The following is a 20406-nucleotide window of genomic DNA, read 5'->3' on the forward strand; positions in this document are numbered from 1 at the left end:
ACAGCCTCTCCAGCATTTGTCATTTGTGGATTTTTGAATGACAGCCATTCTGACTGGTGTGAGGTGATACCTCATTGTAGTTTTGATTTGCATTTCTCTGATAATTAGTGATATTGAGCATTTTTTCATGTGCTTTTTGATCATTTGTATGTCTTCCTTGGAGAATTGCTTGTTTAGGTCTTCTGCCCATTTTTGGATTGGGTTGTTTATTTTTTTCTTATTGAGTCGTATGAGCTGCTTATATATTCTGGAGATCAAGCCTTTGTCGGTTTCACTTGCAAAAATTTTCTCCCATTCCGTAGGTTTTCTTCTTGTTTTACTTCTGGTTTCCTTTGCTGTGCAGAAGCTTGTAAGTTTCATTAGGTCCCATTTGTTTATTCTTGCTTTTATTTCTTCTAGGAGAAAATTTTTGAGATGTATGTCAGATAATGTTTTGCCTATGTTTTCCTCTAGGAGGTTTATTGTATCTTGTCTTATGTTTAAGTCTTTAATCCATTTTGAGTTGATTTTTGTATATGGTGTAAGGGAGTGTTCTAGCTTCATTGTTTTACATGCTGCTGTCCAGTTTTCCCAACACCATTTGCTGAAGAGACTGTCTTTATTCCATTGTATATTCTTGCCTCCTTTGTCGAAGATGAGTTGACCAAAAGTTTGTGGGTTCATTTCTGAGCTCTCTATTCTGTTCCATTGGTCTATATGTCTGTTTTGGTACCAATTCCATGCTGTCTTGATGACTGTAGCTCTATAGTATTGTCTGAAGTCTGGGAGAGTTATTCCTCCAGCCTCTTTCTTTCTCTTCAGTAATGCTTTGGCAATTCTAGGTCTTTGATGGTTCCATATAAATTTTATTATGATTTGTTCTAGTTCTGTTTTCCTAAAATTTAATGGCTGCCTCATGATGCCTAGTTAGCATCTTCCTCAGCCGCTTCCCCGGCCAGGCCCACTGATCCACGTGCCCCTCCTCCCTGCCCCGCCTTCCCTGGCATGGCTGTGTCTGGTGCGGCGCTCTTTCCACACCACCTCCCATTCTTCATATTTCTTGTGTAGTGGGAAGCCACCAACCATGTTATACAAAACCATTCTTAAGGAGAGAGGGCCTGGTGGTAAGGGATAGGGTGGGTTTCTGTGCGGAATAACTAAAACTAGTCAGAAGATGCTCTAAGCCTGCGTGGGATGCGTGCTAGCACTGAAATCGGATTTTCCATTTTTCCTTTGTGATATTGTCCTTACTGCTGTGCTCTGTCAGTTACCGAGGACACAGATAATGTCTGAATTCCAATATCTTCCCCTGTCTTCAAGAAAAGAAATCTAGCTTAGGTGAACCACCCAGTTTTATTTCATGAGCACCTTGTAACCTGGCTCCCAGCCTTTTAATTCATTCAAAGGGAAGTAGTTGATGTACTGAGTATAAAATTCAGTATTCCTACATCTTACGTGAAATTGGGAGAATTCTACGTAACTGAACCTTAATCTTTTCGTTTCACCAGATTGGTTCACTAGGAAGCAAATAAATTTTATCTGTAGTTATATAGATTAAAAAAAAAAGTCTAAGAATTAAAGCAAGTGACATGGATTCCCACAGAATCGTGGTCTTCTCTCAGTGCATCTAATTCTGGTGCTGGCTTTTATCATCCTGAAAGCTTTAGGTGTCCCAGTTTCCAGGGGGCTTAGGGTTCTGCCCAGGCTCTGGCAACACTGTTGCATTGTTTCACCCAACAAAGGAAGTAGCAGGTGTCCAGCTCTGGTACCAGAAGTCATGCCTTCTACCAAGGTATCCCTAGGGACAGGGCATATGCTTTGCCTGAGCTTTTTTAAATTTGTAGTTTATGTGGTGTAAAATGGCACCAACAATGAGAAATTGGTATCGTCACTTCTTTGATGCCTAATTATAGGCCAACGCAGGTAGATGGTTCCTGAGGTGTAGCCCTGGACTCCGGGCTGCCCGAAAGAAACCCAACTCAAACCAGTATGAGCCATGTTGGAATTTATTTCCTTATCTAAATGGAAAGTCCAAGGCCGCAAGCAGCTCCGGGCACATCTGGATGGGAGATGGTGTCACCAGAAATGTCTCTCTTTCCTTTGATGGCTTATTTTTTCAATTAGGACCATATGTGATGACAGAGAAGGCCCTCAGCAGCTCTGGCTTACATCATTTTAACAGCCAGTGTTCTAAAGAGAGTGTTTCTTTCCTGATAGCGCCAACAAAAACCACAGGAATGACACTCACTGGCCCAGCGTATATTGCCCACCTATTTATCAGTCAGTCCTGCCGGGACTGGGGATAGAGCAAGCATTTTCTCTAGACGCTGGTCACACTAGAGACTGTGTGGAAGTGATGGCTGTCACATCAGGAACCATATGACCCGACAGTGGAGGGTTACTTTCCTGTGTTGTAGAGAGAGAGCCAAGAATAAGGTTTGTTGTTTTGTGGTTTTTTCCCAAGCCCAGAGCCTAGAAAAGTCCTTCCTACCTCACAGGAATCAGGTATGCCAGTAAGTAGCATTCTCTCATCAAAACCACAAATACGTGTTGAGAATGCCATTCATTGTACTAGATCCACTAACTATGAGAAAACACAAATTTTGCTCATTTGGAGCTTATGTTGTCATAGAGATGATGGGTATATTAAAAGGTAGAGTATAAACAATTCTGTAGCTCAGAGACTCACCCCCGGGGGAGGAGGGGCAGTCCCAGACAGAGAGGGCAGCGTGTACAAAGATCCTGTGGTGAGAGACAGTAATTAACTGAAATAATCTCTTACAGATGCAGCAGAAGTAGTCAGAGATGAAGATCATCTAAGAGTTTTTGACTTATGAAGGCAATTTTACTTTAAGTGCTGTGGGGATTTATTGAAGGATTTGATGCAGGGAAATGAAAAGGTGAAATCTGTATTTTGGAATGAATGCCCTCCGCTGGGGCATGTGGACTAGCGGAGGGAAGACTGGAGGCTGGGCCACACGTAGGCCATTGAAGTCATCCAGGTGAGATGAGGAGGTGAACGGAGTGGATAATGGTGGAGGGGATGGAGTTATAGGAGATTTAAGCAGTGTCAAAGCGGCTTGGTGGGAAGGTAGTGATTGAATGCTTAGGAATGGAGGAATCTTTCCAGGCCCCATAGAAGACGTGGCTTTGTCTTCAGACATCCAGGCGCCCTGTGGTCTACATCAGGCACTAGCAAAGGCTAGCTAAGTAGATTTTCTGTGTTCACAAAAGTATGAATATGAGAATGTTCACAGCAGCTTTATTCGAAATTGCCAAAACCTGAAAATAACTGAATGTCTGTTAGCAAGATAAATAAAATGTGTTACATCCGTACCATAGAATATTATTTAGCAATAAAAAGAAATGAAGTACTGATACATACTGCGAAGTGGATTGGCCTTGAAGATACTATGTTTAGTGAAAGAAGCCAGTTATAATAGGCCACATGTTCATATGGTTCCATGCATATGAAATGTCCAGAATCATCAGATCTGTGGAGATAGAAAGCTGATTAGTTGTTGCCAGGGACTGGACTTGGGGGGGAGGGGAAATGGGAGAGGCTGCCAATGAGGCTTCTTACTAGTGATAAACATGTACTAAAACTGATAGTGGTGTTGAGTATACAACTCTGAGTATACTGAAAACCATTGAATTGTGCACATTTAAATGATCTGAATAGTATGGTATGTGAATTTTAGCTGTTACATAAATATGAATATGATTATGGGAGTAAAGTCACCCCTAATTTATCTGAAAAACAGAAGACCAGCTGGTGGAATCAGGCATGTAAAATATGTCAAGAAATGACAGTGAGGAGATAGCATAAAATTGGAAAATAAAAAACACCTTAAATGTCTAACAACAGGAGAATGGGTAAGTCGTCATATATTCATAAAAAAGAAATGACAGAATGCTGATCATTATCAAATTCATATTAAAATATTAACTTATAGATGTGACCTAAGAATAGCATTTGTAGAACATTTAGTATAAGAGTAAAATATCTTTACTTAACTCTCTGGCTGTTAATACTGCTATTAATGTTACCAAAGAACACCATTTAAGAAGGCAATGAAAGATTTTATTTCAACATGCAATGATTCGGGGTGTCTTAAAACACTTTCAGGGTCAGTTTCATTTAGCTAAAAAAATTGGTGTATTGGAGATCTTCAAAGAGGACCATTAAACAACTTTTTGCCCATTCTTTGAGTTTTTAAAATGGAAGGAAAAGATTCTTACTTGGAACAACAAAAAAGGCATGGGGTAATAATAATAGTAATGATGATGATGATGATGTAGAGCAAAAGTACAGGATGATAGAAAGCATGCTCTAACCAGGAAGGTAAGGTAACAACAGCGCAACAAACATGTAGGGTTTCAGAAGGAAATCGGGCGGTTGAATGTCACTCAACTCTCAGGTGACTTCCGTCAATTCTACTTCATTGCAAAAATATTTTGCAGGTCACTTTGGCCTTTTTGTCTCATTTCGTTTTTATATGATCGCTGGATTAAACACAGGAAAAAAAAAAACTTGACTGTTTTAAGCAGAAACCAAGGAAATGGGAAGTTACAGAAATTGTCCATGGTTGGGATTGAAGGTCAAGCCTAAGTGGAGAAACTCTGTAAGCTCTGCCCAGAAAGAATCCTAGAAATTGTTTAAGACAAGGTATATTGGCTTCAGTATATTTATACTTTATCATTGTTTGTTACTGATTCTAAAATTATTTTACTTGTAAAATGAGACAGCAAAATATAAGGTAGAATGTTAGTAGCTGATAAAGGTTATCAGAGGTTTTAAAATCCCATGTATATGCAGATGATGTCTGTGTTTTTAAAAGGTCTGTGTCAGAATTTTAGAGAATTGTTTCAAGAATTGTAGCTCAATTTAAAAATTGGCACTCAGCTTTGCTGCAGTATTTTTGAATTCGCTTGTTAAATCCCCTCAATTTGCTGTTCTTGAATGTTAATCTTTTTCCCCCAAGAGCAAGTCCCTCATCTTAAAGGCTGGAGGATTTATTCGTCTTCCCCGAGAATTTCCTTTCCTTGTCTTTTTAATTGCAGTGCTGTTATGGGTCCTGTCCTAGATTTCTTTCTTCATTTTTCTCTCTTTTCATTTAATTTTGGCATATCCATTTCACATTAGTATTGTGCCTCTTTTTATCTTAGAGGAAGCAACTAGAATTGTGAGTATATTGTAAAATTCTTCTATTTAAGTTACTGGCAAACATTGAAGTGTGTCTGTGATAATTAGGGAATCATTAATAGAAAGAGAAACAATTCTAGATCTTTTCAAAAGTCTTTTCAGTCAATGTTTTACCTTAAATGTGAGTTGACAAAAAGCTCTTTTTATAGTCTAGCGTTAACTTTGAGCAGAGTGAGCTTATTTTTTGGCCAAAATATTTCTGCCATACTGCCAGCTGTGCAGCCTTCATAATTTTCAGAGGTGTTATTTAAGCATAGGAACCACCATCCATCCATCCATCTATCTGTCTATCTCACAGGATTTTTGTTGCAATTTTTTAGAAATTGGTTAACATTGTATTCTGCTGTTTGATCACATCTGTCCCATCCTGGGTCTCTGAAAGAATTGTCAATTAGGGTCCAGTTCTTTGTGTTGGTGTTCTGATTAATTGGGAAAGGGAAATTTCTTTCAAGTCTATGTGAAAGCCCTTGCTAATTAGAAACATTAATTCAAAATTTCTTTCATATTTTCTTTGCTTAACTTGCTCTTCATCTCGCTGGGGCTGGTTGTTTTTGGAGTTAGAGTACTATTTTATTACATTGGTTTAAGTCATTTTAATATAACAGATTCCTACATATAAAATACTTTAAATAGGAGTTGATCATAGGTACTACGAAATTATTCAGTTTAAAAATAGGACTTAGAAGGGTTTTTTTTAATATTAAATTTTCTTTATATAATGAGAATAGAATTCAAATTTCCATGATTTTTATATGGGTGTATAATTCTTTTATAAGGTAAACTGCTGCTATAGGTTAGTGCTTTCTCATTTCTCCTTAAGGACTATATTCTGTCCTTAGATAGTTTCACATTACTCCTGCTGAATTTATGGTGATGATTTCAATTTACTGGAAATTTCCTGTGAACTAATTAAGGACAGACTTTGGCAAATAAAGTTTGATAACTGTAAATGAGAGAAATGAAGTTATAAAATGAGAGAATTTTAGGAAGTGGCATATTTGCACTTTTTTTTTAAATTTTGGACTTGTTGCTGATTTAAAATCATCAGAACTACAGCTCAACCTACTGGTTGGGTGAAAGGGCCTTTTTATTAGCCATGTGTGGGCTCTTTATATACAGACATTTTAATATGTTTAATTGTACTGTAGATCTGTGTGGTCTAACTCACTGTGACAGTTCTCCAGTCCTGAACTCCAATCATGGGAGACAGTGCATCAGTGTTTGTGCTGTGAACATTAGAGGTGAAATGAGTGGGGTTAGTAAGCATCTTGAATGTAAGTAGAGTTCACTTAGTAACAATGAAATTGAGGTCCTGAGTATAAATACTTGCCAATTCACATTCTGTGTGAACTGTTGGATTACAAGCCATCAGTGGTTTCATCTAGGAGTCTTTGAGTTAGAATAATTGTTATATTCTGTAAGTGGTGTCTTTGGGAGAATTATTTTAGGGGCAGTTTAATCCTTTTGCTCAGAGTATAAATAAATATTATTTGCTTAATCATTAAAGACTACCCGTAACAGGGATGTGAATGGATTTGGGGATAGAGCTCACTGTGCAAATTTATGATTGGGTGGTACCCACATAATTCAGAGTTGTTCAAAGATGACATAACATAAAAGAATTTTGTGATTGTCAATGAGTAGGAAAATACACTGTAAACTTTTGACCCTATTTAAAAGAGAAAAACTAGAGTTGTGTAAAGCACCTATAGATGGCAAGATTTAGCATATAGTCAACTCTTATCCTTCACAGCAATGATGATCAGGCTACACTCTGTACACTTTGGAAATGTCAATGTTTTAATGGGGGAAAGTTGGATCTTTGGGTGTCTGTATATATTAGAGAACCATCAAGTACCTTAAAAATTCAGCATTTTCCAAGTTTTTATTGTTGCTTTAGTCAAATGTTTCCTTGAAATAAGTTTTCCTGGCATGAAGTTGTAAGTTAAAATCATTTAGACTCAAGTTTCTGAGATGTTTGCCAACTGCCTTAGGCTTCCCTTATCATTTACAGAATTAAAAGTATACTTGGCATCCTGTAAATAGGTAGTGATTAATTTCCTTGTCCACTTCAATACTCTTAGAAGATTTAGAAACACAATTATTAAAAGCAGTGTACAGGTCAGTTTTTAAAATAGAAAATATCAAAGGTAAAGTTATTTTTCTAGTAAAATGCGTAAGTGGCTACATACATTGTATTAGTTGGTTTGTGATTAATGTATTTCCCTGTTAATATTTCTGATGGCATTAGAAATGACTTTAAAAAACCGAGGATGAAAGATCATCTTCATTAAAAAGATTTATTTTTTGTATGTGACTAATAAATCTTCACAGATTGAACAATAAAGGGGGTTATTGCATCATCAAATAGGATTCCTATTTAGTTAGGAAACTAGAATGTTCTTTTTATTCCAAGTATTAAACGTTCAGTTTAATGTTAATTTCTAGCATGATGTCTCTCTGTATGATTGTGTCAAGAATGGAAATCACATTATGGTTTCTACCTGACAACCTAAGCACTAGGTTGTTCCTAGTCCTTGTTTTCCCTCTTCACTTACACACTCCTTGATCCTCTCATTGGGATGATTTGTAATCTGACTCTTGTGACAGATGTTAGGAGGTGGAGCAAAGGGATTCTCTGCTTTTAGACCAGTAGGTTAAGAGTCTGCTCCATTAAATCTACCGCCAGAGGAGAATTTCTTTAGCCTTTTACAATTACTGTTATCAAAGGGGAAGCACACAGTAATATAAACAGAAAATGACAAAGAAAACTTAAGGGAGGAGTAGAAGAGACCTGAAGATAGACAGACACTACTAAGGATGTTTTGGAGGAGGGGGTAGAATTTTCATGTTGAAGCATGTGCTTTGCTTTAACTGAATCTGGCTTAATTTCTGTAAACATCCCTCCTTCTGGGATGAATGCATTTTAGCCATGTCTGTACCTGTAGCGGAATACTTGCGATGAAAGTTTAGAGGCAATTTAAAGATGAGAGAAGGAAAGTGAGAAAGCTTGACATTTCAGAGATATCACAGATTTTACCAAGTTTGAACACATTCTAATGTACAAAAAAGCGTGTTTTCAAAACTCTATTTTTCAAGTATTTATAGGTAAATTTCTACAAGTTGGAAATCACTTGACTCAAAATAAACGTCTTTTTATACATTTCTTTCAGTAATTATGCCTGTGTGCAGAATCCCCAGATTTTTCCAGTCTCCTCATCCAGTTTATTAGAAACCTCTCTAAATTTTTTCCTGTGGAAAGTATCTTCTGTGGAGAGGGAAGGGGTTTCAGCTAGGAACTTCCTTCATTAGGCGGTGTGATTCAGGAGCGAGCTAGTTTAACATGTAGAAGCCACGTTGGCAGACACGTGGGTTCTGAGCTAGTGTACGGGCACACGGGATCAGAGCAAATGATCTTTGGTCCTTGCAGTTTGCTGTGATGGCTCTGCCTGTCTCATCAGCGGCCAGGCCCTGGCCACACTGTGCTGTTGCTCACTCTTTGTCTAAAGCTTGGCATTGCCGTGCTGACATGATTCTGCTTTTACTTTTTGATGTTGAAAGCACTAACATGTAAGCTCTGGAAAGCATTTAATCACTGTAGTTTCTACACAGTCAAGTCCAGTGAGAGCAGCTTTTAGTAATTTACAACATAAGAAGTTGACTATTTGTTCCCCTAAATACCCAACTTTATTAAAGCATTTAATTTAAAAAGGGGAAAGAGCTTCTCAGTTTTCCCATTAGAGAACACAAAAGAAAGTGCATAATGACTGCCTATTACACAATGCTCACATAAGCATAGCAGTTTAAATTTACAACCAGGGTACCAATTACATGTACATTTAGTCACTTGAAACATGTAAAAAATTAATATTAATAAGCGTAGTCTCCTTGACAGTACTCGGGTGCTTACTCTGCCCCATTTCTTTGAGTTTATTATTTTCTATTCACTAAAGAAAAAGATACCACAAACCTATCATTTACTGTATTGCATCTTGTTTATAATCAGGAGCAGGAATGAATGTGTATTTGAAAGATGGCAAATAGAGGAGTTCTCGCCTTAAGAAAAATACTAAAAAAAAAAAAAAAAAAAGCACACACCTGTGTTGCTTTTTTTGATGAGCTAAGATACATTTTCAATATATATCTTCTCTTTTACTGAGATTACAATTAAATAAATATTACAAATATTTTTACTGCATATTACAAATAAATAAAACATTAAGAAAATTAGCACTCTGAAGCACATTCATAGATTTTTAGTTACTAATTTAGTCTGTTTTGAAAACTCCTACAAGGCAGTGCTCTATTTTAACTAAATATGGGGTGGATAATTCACCATTGTTGTCTTTATCTTTAAGCTAACTGCTCATAGGTATATGTTCAGAATAAATGAATTCAAGCATGATTTTTCATACAGCACTCTTTTTTATTAACTATGCAAGCATATTTATTTGAACTAACAGTATTGATGTCTGTTGGTTTGGCAGATTTCAAAATAAGTTTTCTTGTGCACCATAAAAGCAAGTTTCTTCCGTGAAAACAACTACAAATACTTCATTTTAATTTTTAGTTGTTCTAAAATGAGGGGTGTCAAGGTGGCAGGAAAGACTAAAGTGGTTTCTTTATTTTAATTTTTTAATTTTAAAGAAAATCCATTTTCATAACAAGGAAGTACAGGCTGTCTGGGACAGCATCGAACAGAATTCCAGGTGTTAGGATGTGACTTCTATCAGTAAGAATCATCTGTCCTATGGTAGTAAGTGATTTGCATGCTGATGATGGTACTGTAATCGTCTTTGTTTCTTAGCCTCTTTCTTTTAGAGCTGGAAGAGGCCCTAAGAATCGTGTAATTCCTTTAAAGTTAAGGCCTGGAGTTAGAAAACAATTTTCTGTCTGTTCCACAGTTACTCATGGGCTGTGCTGGGACAGGAATCCTGGTTCTCGCCTTCCCGGGCAAGTGGCTCATGTCGTTAAGCCATGGTGCTTCCCCAACTGTTTTTGTAAACGAAACATTTTCACTGCTTGCTAAGTGGTAAATCAAATGTGGCAAAATTAATAATTGGGGTTTCAGTGAGCATTTGTATTTTTAAAACCTCTCCAATAACCGAAGAAGTCACCCTAAGCTACTAGATTGAACATTAAAGTTTCAACATAGGCATACCTGTGAATTTTATTTACTGTGGATGAATTGAGGTGGACAGAATGCAGATTTATGTATTTTACATATATATGTATATATATAGTATTTTATATATTGTTTGAAATTGTTAATAGGTTTGTCTTTGTTCCTGTGGAAAAATTGAAATTGAAATTGAAAATTAGCATTGAAGTTGAAGCCACACCTTTAATATTTTTCTCTTCTTGTGTTTGTTAGGTTCATGCTACAATTGTTGTTTTTGGCTATACCAGACATTAGAATGGTGCCAGTGTTTGTTCTACACAAAGTAATCAGGACACTCAAGAATGTAGATGTGGTTACCATTCTTTTATGGCAAGTGTGCTTATGTGTTAAGTGAAGATCAGTGGCATGGTTGCAGTTGTTAGAAGAAAATCCTGCCCAGATATAAGAAATACATGAACTCAACTTGGAGCATTATGGCACTATTAAAAATTATATTTTCAAAGGCTAAAATAATAAAAGAAAAATACTTTTGTGATGCTGTTAGGTGGAAATGGTAGGGTTCATTTTTACACAGCTGATTTTTATAAATTACATATTGTTAAAAAATTGTCCAGTTTTGTCAATAGGTATCTTTAGATATTGGAAATATGTTTCCATTCTTTCTTTGCTTTTCCCTATTTTTCACATTTTTTCCCCACAGGGAACGTTTTCCCTTGTAAAACCAATAAACCTGATAGGGAAGAAATTATAAATATTCATCCTTACTGAGAAGCTGGTAGGTAGCTGGTAGTATTGTATTTATAATTTTTTTTAGGCTTAAAAGGGCTTACTCACCGGAAAGATAACTCGCTCAACCTTACTGTTTAAGAATTCAAACTGTGCTTACAGCTCTTCCTCTAGTAAGCGGTGTTACCTCCTATTAAAAGTACAGAATTTGTATAGAATTCCTATCAGGTGCTGTTCTGTTTTCCTTGCACTAACTCATTCCGTCCTATAACACTTCAGAGGTGGCAGTGGTGGTGCTGGTGGTGGTTACTCTTTCATAGAAGAGGAACCTGAGGTACGTAGGTGTGAAACAATTTTTATGAGGTAACACATGTGGTAACTGATGCAGCCAGTGTTTGAACTAGTCTGGCATCAGAGCCCATAACTAAGTTATACAGTAGTTACCTGTATTTTGCATTGTAGTACAGAACAGTGAGCTAGGAAGAAATAGTCAAACTATGCCTAATGTAAGATTTTGCCTACAAACTGAACGGTAAATGCACAAATTTCTGTTTGCTGCCACATCATTTATAAATGTCCAGATTGTGTGGCAGTAATTTAGAGGGGATATTATGGGCTGGGTGGTCTCCTGGAAATTAGCTCTCCAGGGTGGGTCTCAGTGCGCCTCCCAGGTAGCCTCAGTGAAGGGCCAGTGGGGGATCTGTGACACTGCCAAAGCGGGGAAGTGGGCCTTGAACATGAAGACTGTGAGGACAGGGAGCAAATGAGGTTCCAGGGATGAGCTCCAAAGGAAGATCCCAAGGGCAGACTCCACGTGGTAGAAATTGATTTCAAGAGCAGCTGCTTCTTCTGTAGGCAGCTCTACCTAGCAGAGCAGCGAGGATCTGTTACAGAGGTTAGTAATTCTTCTGAAAAATCAAGTAGGCCAGCTAGCCAGTCATTAGTGAGTTTCTGTGTATCCTACTTCAAACAGGAAGTCAAGTACAAAATAATTTTGTAAATTATTAAAGGAAGTAAAAAGTTTATGGAGATCATATTTATTCTAATGAGCAATTTTGTAATTTCTCTGCTCTGTTCCAGGCACCATTTTCATTGGTGCTTTTGCAGGGTGATAAATACCTACTGTTTGTACTTAGCTTTTTGTGATAAATAGAATGATAAAGGTGTTTTAAATGTAGAATAATTTTATGGCCTTAAGAGATTATTACTTAATATATTATTAAAATATTTTAATTGCCTTTTTTTGTAGGTCCTCTTTTCTTTCATATGTTGGTCAAAGACGTCATTCCTGTTACCTGTCAGAAAGGGAATGAATCTTTATAAGTACTTTTAGGAAATGAGGATATTGGCATCTATTGAGAAGAGCCTCATAAATTATTTGTTGCACTAAGGAATGAGTATTAGACACTCTTCTTATCAAACAACATAGGTATTTACTAATTTACTTGTTCCTCATAACAGTTGTGAAAGTCTTCTCAGATAGCTGTGAATATTTTCATTTTATGGAGATTAATGGGAGAATTATGAGGTAGTAAGTAGTGGAGCCCAAGTTCAAACAGGACCTTCTGACTCCAAGTCCATTATTCTTGTTGTGCAGATAGGCACAAGACAATGTCATTATTTAAAGCTACGAGGATAAGCATTAATTATTTTTGATCAAAAAATTAGACGATTTAACCTTACCATTTCAGAATTCATTTCACCAGAGAATGTTTGTTGAACTCTGACCACTACAAAGTACTATGTTATTTTCCCCTGTGGGTAAAATGAATCCCTTGCCTTTAAGAAGCTTATAGCATAGCTGAGGTTAACGTACTCGATAACAAGAGGACCAGGGCAGTTTTTCGTTCATGTGTAGTGTACACAGGCATTCCATGTATGACGCCAGAGCTATGTCTCCTGCCACATGCCGACACCCAGTAAGTATCTGAATGGATGAATGAGACCAAATTAGAGCAGATTGGTTAGGGATAGGTTTATGGGGGAGATAAGACTTGTGGCCAAGCCTTGGAAGACAGCTAAGGTTTGGATACCTGAAGGGAGGTGGTGAAGAGGTAGCATTCCAGGCAAGAGAAGACCCAGCTTGAATGAGAAGGAAGAAAAGGGAATGGGCGAAGCCAGAGAGAGCCCTGTGTTTGGAGGAGGGGTACCAGAAGGCACAGCTCTGAGTCCTTGAAACGCTAGGTTAAAAGCCTTTTCCTTCATTCTCCAGGCAGTGGCTGCCATCAGAGATTGAAGTTCCAGGATCTGATGAGGGAGATTACCAAAGTGACATTTTATATTGATTGATTTGTTCTTGGTGCACAGGGTGAGTTTGGAGGTGAACTGGAGAGGAGGAGAAGAGAGGCGAAGTCTTGGTTTAGAACAGTGGACACAGTGTCGCAACTGGACCAAGGGTCCTGGCATCAAAAAGGCTTATCAGAACCTGGTTACTGATTGTCTGAAAGAGAGAAATTCAATTAAAAACATTACAAATAGAATAATAGTCTAAAAGTTAAAGAGAACCAGTGTCTTCTAATGCATTCTGATCGAGAACTGCCGAAATATAGCACTCTCTTTTCTGGATTTTAAATGTTTGTTATCAATTAAAAAACTCTTTTCTCTAGATTATTGATACCATTTTCTTTCTTTTCTCAGAGATAACTGCCATCCTGAATTTGCTGTTTATTGTGCCCATGCTTTTTATGTTTGCTTTTTACTTTTACTCTTTGTGTATTTAATTGTTTATAGTACTTGGTATCATTTTGTATGTTTTAAGACTTAGTACTACACTGCTCATTTTGTTTCGCAGCTTCCTTTTTACTATAGCTTTATGTTGTTTTGAGACACTATCCATGTATTTGCAAGTCAGTCAGGCATACAACATTTCATTATATGAGCATATCACAACCTGTCCATTTCCCTCTTGGTGAACAGTTAGGTTGTTTACAGTTTTTTGCAATTATAAGCAGTCCAGCAGCAAATGTTTTTGTGCGTGTCAACTTGTATACATGTGAGAATTTCTCTGGGAGGAGAATTGCTGGGTTGTAGGATATATGATTTAAGATTTAATTTTTGACAATGTGCAGGGTGTGAAATAGTATTTCATTTTAGTTTTAATACACATTCTCTGATTACTGTTGAGATTGGCCATTTTGGTTCTTTCTTCTTAATTGCCTGTAAATGTATTTTGCCCATTTTCCTATTGGGTTATGTTTTTCTTATTAATTTGTAGTTATTAAATATATGCCAGATACTTCAGGTTGGCATTTTAAACTTTTGGTCAACTTTATAACTGTTCCTTTGGTAATCTAATAAGTCTATATATCAGCTATGATCCTAGGTAACATTATGTATGACAGAAATGACCCCTGAGTGGTTAACTGCATCTTAAATAGGAGGATGAATGAAATACGAATACCCGATGGGGGAGTCCTAGCTTTGAGGTTCCCTGGGTGATGCGACTGTTACAAATGATCATTTCCCTCATGGGGACTTTGGAAGCTTTGGTTTCTGTGGAACAGGGAGCATCTAAGGGGCAGCTCCTGCAGTGATCCAGTGTAGAGCTGAGTTGAATGGGTGCCCGGTTGGGGAAGCACTTCCACAGCAGAGTAGTGCCTCATGCTTCCCTGCCGGCCCGCCCTGGTCTTGACTGTATCCTTCTCAAGAGATTGATGCCAGACATCGACTATGATAGTTTTGAGTCTGAATATTTAGTTGAACCTAAGAAAACCCATTGGTGAGTGTTGTAGCTATATTGGTACTTAAAATCACCTGAAAGATAGTTAAAGAATTAGCTTCTGACAGATATGATACATCAATGAAATTTTTTCTTCATTTTCTTATAATGAATTTTAAAATATAATTTCTGCATGTTGATTAATGCAATTCTGATTCTAAGTAATGGGCTCTGTTAAGGGAAGGAGGGAAGTATCATAATTTATGTCTCCATGGCTCTGCTGCATGAGTTTAAGTTGACCAAAGTGGAGAGGGCTCACATCTGCAGTTTTCCTGCCATGCTCTGAATATTTTTGATTGATTTTGATTTTTACTAGTAATCGACTTCAACCGGTGGGACTCAACTGATGGCTTGCAGACCCCTGTTGAAATACACACTTCCTAGGCATGTGGTCGGACTTCTCCAAATTTTTTTTTATATAAACATTTTTTATTGAATTATAGTCATTTTACAATGTTGTCAAAGATTTCTCCAAATTTTTAGATCAGCCCATCAATGTGATTTCTTTTTCATGAACACATATTTCTCCAATGTCATATGATTTATTAGGAAAATTATATTTTGTATGTGAAAAACATTTTACTTACATTTTAGGAACATATTTATCTTGAGCTGAAAGGATGTCTACTTTGCCCTATTCCATTTAAAATTGGATATTTTGATTCATTTGGAAGAGTTGTTCAGTTTGACTTCTGAATAGACATAAAGTGTATCTTTTTCTTATTTTTAATAAATTATTAAAAATTTTCAGACCTTTATCTAACCCTTAGTAGACTCACATGTAGTTGACATCCCTAATTCAAAAATAAGAATTTGATTGATCTTTGATTTTTAGAATAAAAGGAAAGTGCTTAAACTAGTGATGGAAACTATAGCCTTACCTTAAATGGTGCTCTAAAAAGTAAGAGGCATAAATATGGCCTTTTCTTTATTCTAAAAATGGTCGTACCGTGTGCATGGAATGTGTGCTCTGCTTGCTCGCCACTTCACTTCCTTAAAGATAAAAGAAATACAATTTTTTTGGCATCAAGACAAATTAAGGCAGCCCTCTCAGGCCTTCTTCCCTCTTCCCACACTTGCCACCAACTGTCCTTTAGCGAGACTGTACTTGTATTCACTGGCATCTCACCCCTCCTCTCTCCCCAAGCTTGTACAAGCCTATTAAAGTTGTATAGTCAGTGCATTGAGAGACCAGGGTTTGCCTGGCAGGACGGGTAGTTGTGCCCTGTCCCCTCCCACAGCAGTCCCAGCCATGCCCCTGTCTTGGCTCTGATTCAGGGAACTGCAATAAGAGTGAACCTGGTGTCCTTTTTCCATGTCAGGAACCAATTCTCACTGCTTTGCCTCTCTCCTCTTCTCCATGTAAAAGTACTTTAACGTGTAGAGCTTTGAGCAATTCATATGGTACTCCCATATTATGAGAAGATTGGGTGTGTTAGTTATCCTGTGTATGTGTTTGAGCATTAAATTTACAGGAAAGTTAATATAGTGCATATTACTGTGTAGGGAAAGAACCTATATGTGTTTATATATATGTGTTAACACAGTATATACTACTGTAGTAGTTAAAGGACCAAGTTAGATTTGAGGTATGAACCCAAGCTCTGACACTTAATGTAAAATGGGGAGAAGATAAATATCTGATTCATAGGGATGGTATTAAATGAGATAATGTATGTAAAGGGCTTAGCACTTACTAAGCACTCAATAAACATTAAGTCTCTTAAAATCACTTTAATTTGGAGCTTTGATATTTAGGTACTTAATAATTTCTTTTACTATAATTATTTCATAAAATCTGCTATATGTACTCAAGTGTGTTAAAATTTAACTTTGCATGTTTTACTAAACTAAGACTCAGCTTTCACTGCGGTGTTTTGCCATCATATTCACTATTTGTAGTATTCTAACCTTTTCCCTCTAAACTGGAGCATGCACATGACTTTGTCATTTCTCCATCTGTTCTGTTAAAGCGTATTGTCATGCTAGCAAGGGATGGGGTTAGCCTTGAAGATCCACCTTTCATGTAATATGCTGTTTTATCTTTATCATGACCTACCACGTGAACCCAGATCGTGTGCTTTTCCTGGTAAAATGTCTGCTTCGTTCATTCACCAGTTCATGTTTCAGTAATTACAGTGATCCTTCTTTTTGGTGAGCTCTTTGTAAATATTTTTAGTTGTTAATCTTTTTTTTTTTTTTTTTAGCAAAGAACATCTAAGGAATAGATTTTCTATCAAAATAAATGATACTGGTTGCTTTTATGAAAAACAGATGGACAGTCTTTAGTATCCTAAAAGTGGGAGATGGATGTTAGTGTAGTATTCAGTAATTTTCTTAGTTGACTATATAATGGTTCTTTTGACACTTAACACTAGAAGTTGAGCATTTAAACTATTGATTTGTTCTTCATTATTCTGCTTAAAGCAAATGATTAGGTGTAGTGCCCAGCTCAGCACCAAGCACAGAGAGGCCCTTAATCCCCATTAAACTCTACCCATTTGGAAGTATTAGGGCCAAGAAATAGTTCTGAAATGTTAAGACTTATTTCCACTCTCTGAGCATGTATTCATATTTTTACAGTATCTAAGCTGCTGGAGAATTGACCTTTATTTGCTTTTGCTTTTGCTTTTGTTTTCGATGGCTTTGTTAGGGAGGGCCGTGGTTCTAGCGCTCTTGGTGGAGGCATTGAATACGAAGGGATGACTTAGAGTAGATGTCTTCTGTCAGGTTTTCTTCACACTTTATATTTGGCTTGTCCCTCTAACTTACAAGTCTTGTGTTTAACACCTGAGTCAGGGACCCGGTGCAGTGAATTTGTTCTTTATTCAGTCATTTTAATTTCTCATTTACATATGACATAGTTTGTACCAATCATAAGACTTTTACGTGGCACATCTCCACTCAATAGCAAAACACAAAAGTATGTAATAAAAGTTACTCTAAGGATTGAGGGTCTTATTTGTTGCTTTGACATATTCTTTAGACTTTGAACCTAGGGCATAATCTGAGGCTCTAGGATTACCTAGCCTTATATTTAAATTGTAGTAAACTGTTATGCACCTAATTGCTATGTAATACTTATTTCTTCACGTAGAATTTTTACGAATAGTAGTAATTTCTCTCATGCGTTTTAGTAATAGTTGATTCTTTGCTATAAACCCCTTAAACACCTCTGAATAAAAATGTTTTTGAAATATTGCAAAATTGTTATGGGCACCATCAAATTTAACAATTCAAGCTTACGTTGTGTATTAAGGTATCATAATACATGCTGTAGAGAAGACGAAGATGAGTAACGCACAGACTCTGACATCAAAGAACTTATAATCATAGTGCTGGGCCACTTTCAAGTTTATAATGTACTCAGTGTAAAATGAAAAAGTACATGGTTAATAACCATGGTGTTAATGAATACAGTCGTTTTGTTACATTTGTGTCCTCCGTCTCTGATACATTGCCTGGCACATATCAAGTGATCAATAATTATTTATAGATTGAGTGATAGGTGCTGTCAGAGTCGTTGGTGGTTTCTGGGGATTGAGAAGGGGAAGGTCTCTTGTATGAAGGGCTTAGGGAAGATTCCATGAGGAGCTGGCTACTGAGATGATAAACCTCAGGGGATCAGGAGAGTTAGACAGAGAAGGGCAAGGGAGACTTCACTCTCAGTGGAATGGGACGGAATGCGTGAATGCTAAGTCCGCATGAAAGTGCCAGACCGCTTCGAGTCTAAGAAAACGGGGTCCTCCAGTTTGGCCGGAACTGAGACCACAGAGGGAGGGAATATTTGGTAGGAATCCCTGAAAAACTAGGTGAATTGCACAGGCCTCTGAAGGCCAAATCCCAATTTGATTTCACAGGAAGTGAAAGTAAGAGAATTGACCTTTTTTTGACTCTCTACTGCATGTTAGGGATTGTGGTAGGTGGCTGTTAGAATTGTCACACTTAATCCTCAGATCAGCACTATATGGTGATTTAACACCGTGTTAAACATGATGGAACCACGACACTAAAATCTGATGCTGATAACAGAAGTGGAGAAAGGGAGAACCTTGACAGGGGGAGCAATTCCTGGGGAAGCCTGCTTTAGAGGTGTGGTAAGCCCAGCGGTTGCAGAAAGAAAGTGATGTGATCTGGAGGAACTGCGAAAGTGGAGTCTGAGGATCTTGGACATCTGTTGGGTTTGAGGATGGAGAGAGAAGGAACAGTCCAGAAAATGCACTGGGTGGCAGAAAATGAGAAGCAGCAGAGAGAGGAGGAGGTGTTTCTGCAGAAAAGTGTGGACAAGTAGGAGAGATGTCTACGGGGGGTTGAAAGGAGGGCACTGGAGCTCAGGCGATGGCTAAAGTGAGGCTGGAAGTGCAGATCGGGTCCCGTTTTTACAGATGTGATCCCTGAAACTGCATCAGCAGGTGTGATCCACGAGGGCTGGCTTTATAGCGAGAAGCAAAACCAAGGTTGCCGTTCAAGTAATACCTATAGTTTTGTTTTGTTTTTTGGTGGTTTTTGTTTGTTCATTTGGCTTGGTGGCAGGGAGAAGTAGCCCCAACACAGATCAAGGAGGTGGGAAGAAAAGCATGATCCTGCAGTGTCATGGAAGCCAAGGGTTGAAAAAGTGTTCTGATAGAAGCCCAATTGTAACAGGCTTGAAGGTGAGAAAATAGGGTTTATCCATGGCTCTCAGGAGGGTCAGGGAATACTGGGGAAGGAGAGGGGACAGTTCTCTGTCATGGTGATGGTGATCTGCTTCTTGTCTAAAAGTCTGGTGAAGAGCCGGAGAGTCCCTGGCTGCCCTAGCTGAAATGTCCCCAGCTTACCCTCTTTTCTAATCCCCCTCCATTCTTTCTTCCTCCTTAGCACTTAGCACCACTGTGGTACATACTGTGTCCTTTCCCTCATTTATCTTGCTTATTGTCCCTCTCTAGATTGTAAGGTAAGAAGGGCAGGAATTTTCATCTCGGTTCACTGCTCTGTCTACAGTGCCTCCACGTGGTGAGGACCTCAGTGAACAGTTGAGGAATAGATGAATGGAGATTATAGTGATTTGTATAGCAGCCCTTTCTCCCTCTTTATGCTGTGAACTTACTGTGTGGGGTGGAATCATCTTTGTACTCCTAATAATAATGCCTTGCATATTACAGCTTCTGTGTAAAGTTTTATTTCCAGCAGCATCAGAGGGGGAAAATGGGATTTGGGACTCAACTGGTCCATGGTTAAATTTTTGTTCTTACTACCCTGACTCTGATTAGATTCCCAAACCTCTCTCTAAGCCTTATTTTCCTTAGCTATAAAATAGGGATAAATTAATACCTGTGTTACAGGGCTGTTGAGAGGATCAAAGGGATAACGCATGTCAGAGTGGCTGGCATATAACTTGCACCCAATAAATAACCGGTGTTTTGCAGTCTTTCGATTGTGTAATCTTGAATAAGTTACTTAACCTCACTGAGCCTCAGTGTTTTCATCTTTCAAAGGGGAAGATTAACCAATCTCATGGTATTTAGAGGAACCAGTGGGACACCACATGCAAAACACCTCGCTGGCATGATGCCTGCACCCATGGGGATCATTAAGCCTGAGCACCCTCTATTCTTTTTGCGTGCAGTGTCACGGCTAAAGGTCAACTCTGGAACCAGGCTGCAGGAGTTCAAACCC

At 37.9% G+C, this 20406-nt stretch overlaps 1 protein-coding gene and 1 long non-coding RNA gene across 13 annotated transcripts in view; one reads left to right on the forward strand and one right to left on the reverse strand.

Moving 5' to 3' along the window:
• The window catches only part of NCOA2 (nuclear receptor coactivator 2), a 227396-nt gene that overhangs the window by 94460 nt on the left and 112530 nt on the right, over window positions 1-20406 (forward strand). The gene's annotated exons all lie outside the window — the stretch shown is intronic.
• Window positions 16826-19012, reverse strand: LOC116660451. Its single transcript, XR_004315981.1, has 3 exons — window positions 18924-19012; window positions 18471-18472; window positions 16826-16837 (listed from the first exon to the last, which is right to left on the reverse strand). It is a non-coding gene; the product is annotated as an uncharacterized LOC116660451 (long non-coding RNA).

This window comes from Camelus ferus, chromosome 29 (assembly GCF_009834535.1).
Source record: "Camelus ferus isolate YT-003-E chromosome 29, BCGSAC_Cfer_1.0, whole genome shotgun sequence".
In the NCBI taxonomy this organism is placed as follows: Eukaryota; Metazoa; Chordata; class Mammalia; order Artiodactyla; family Camelidae; genus Camelus; species Camelus ferus.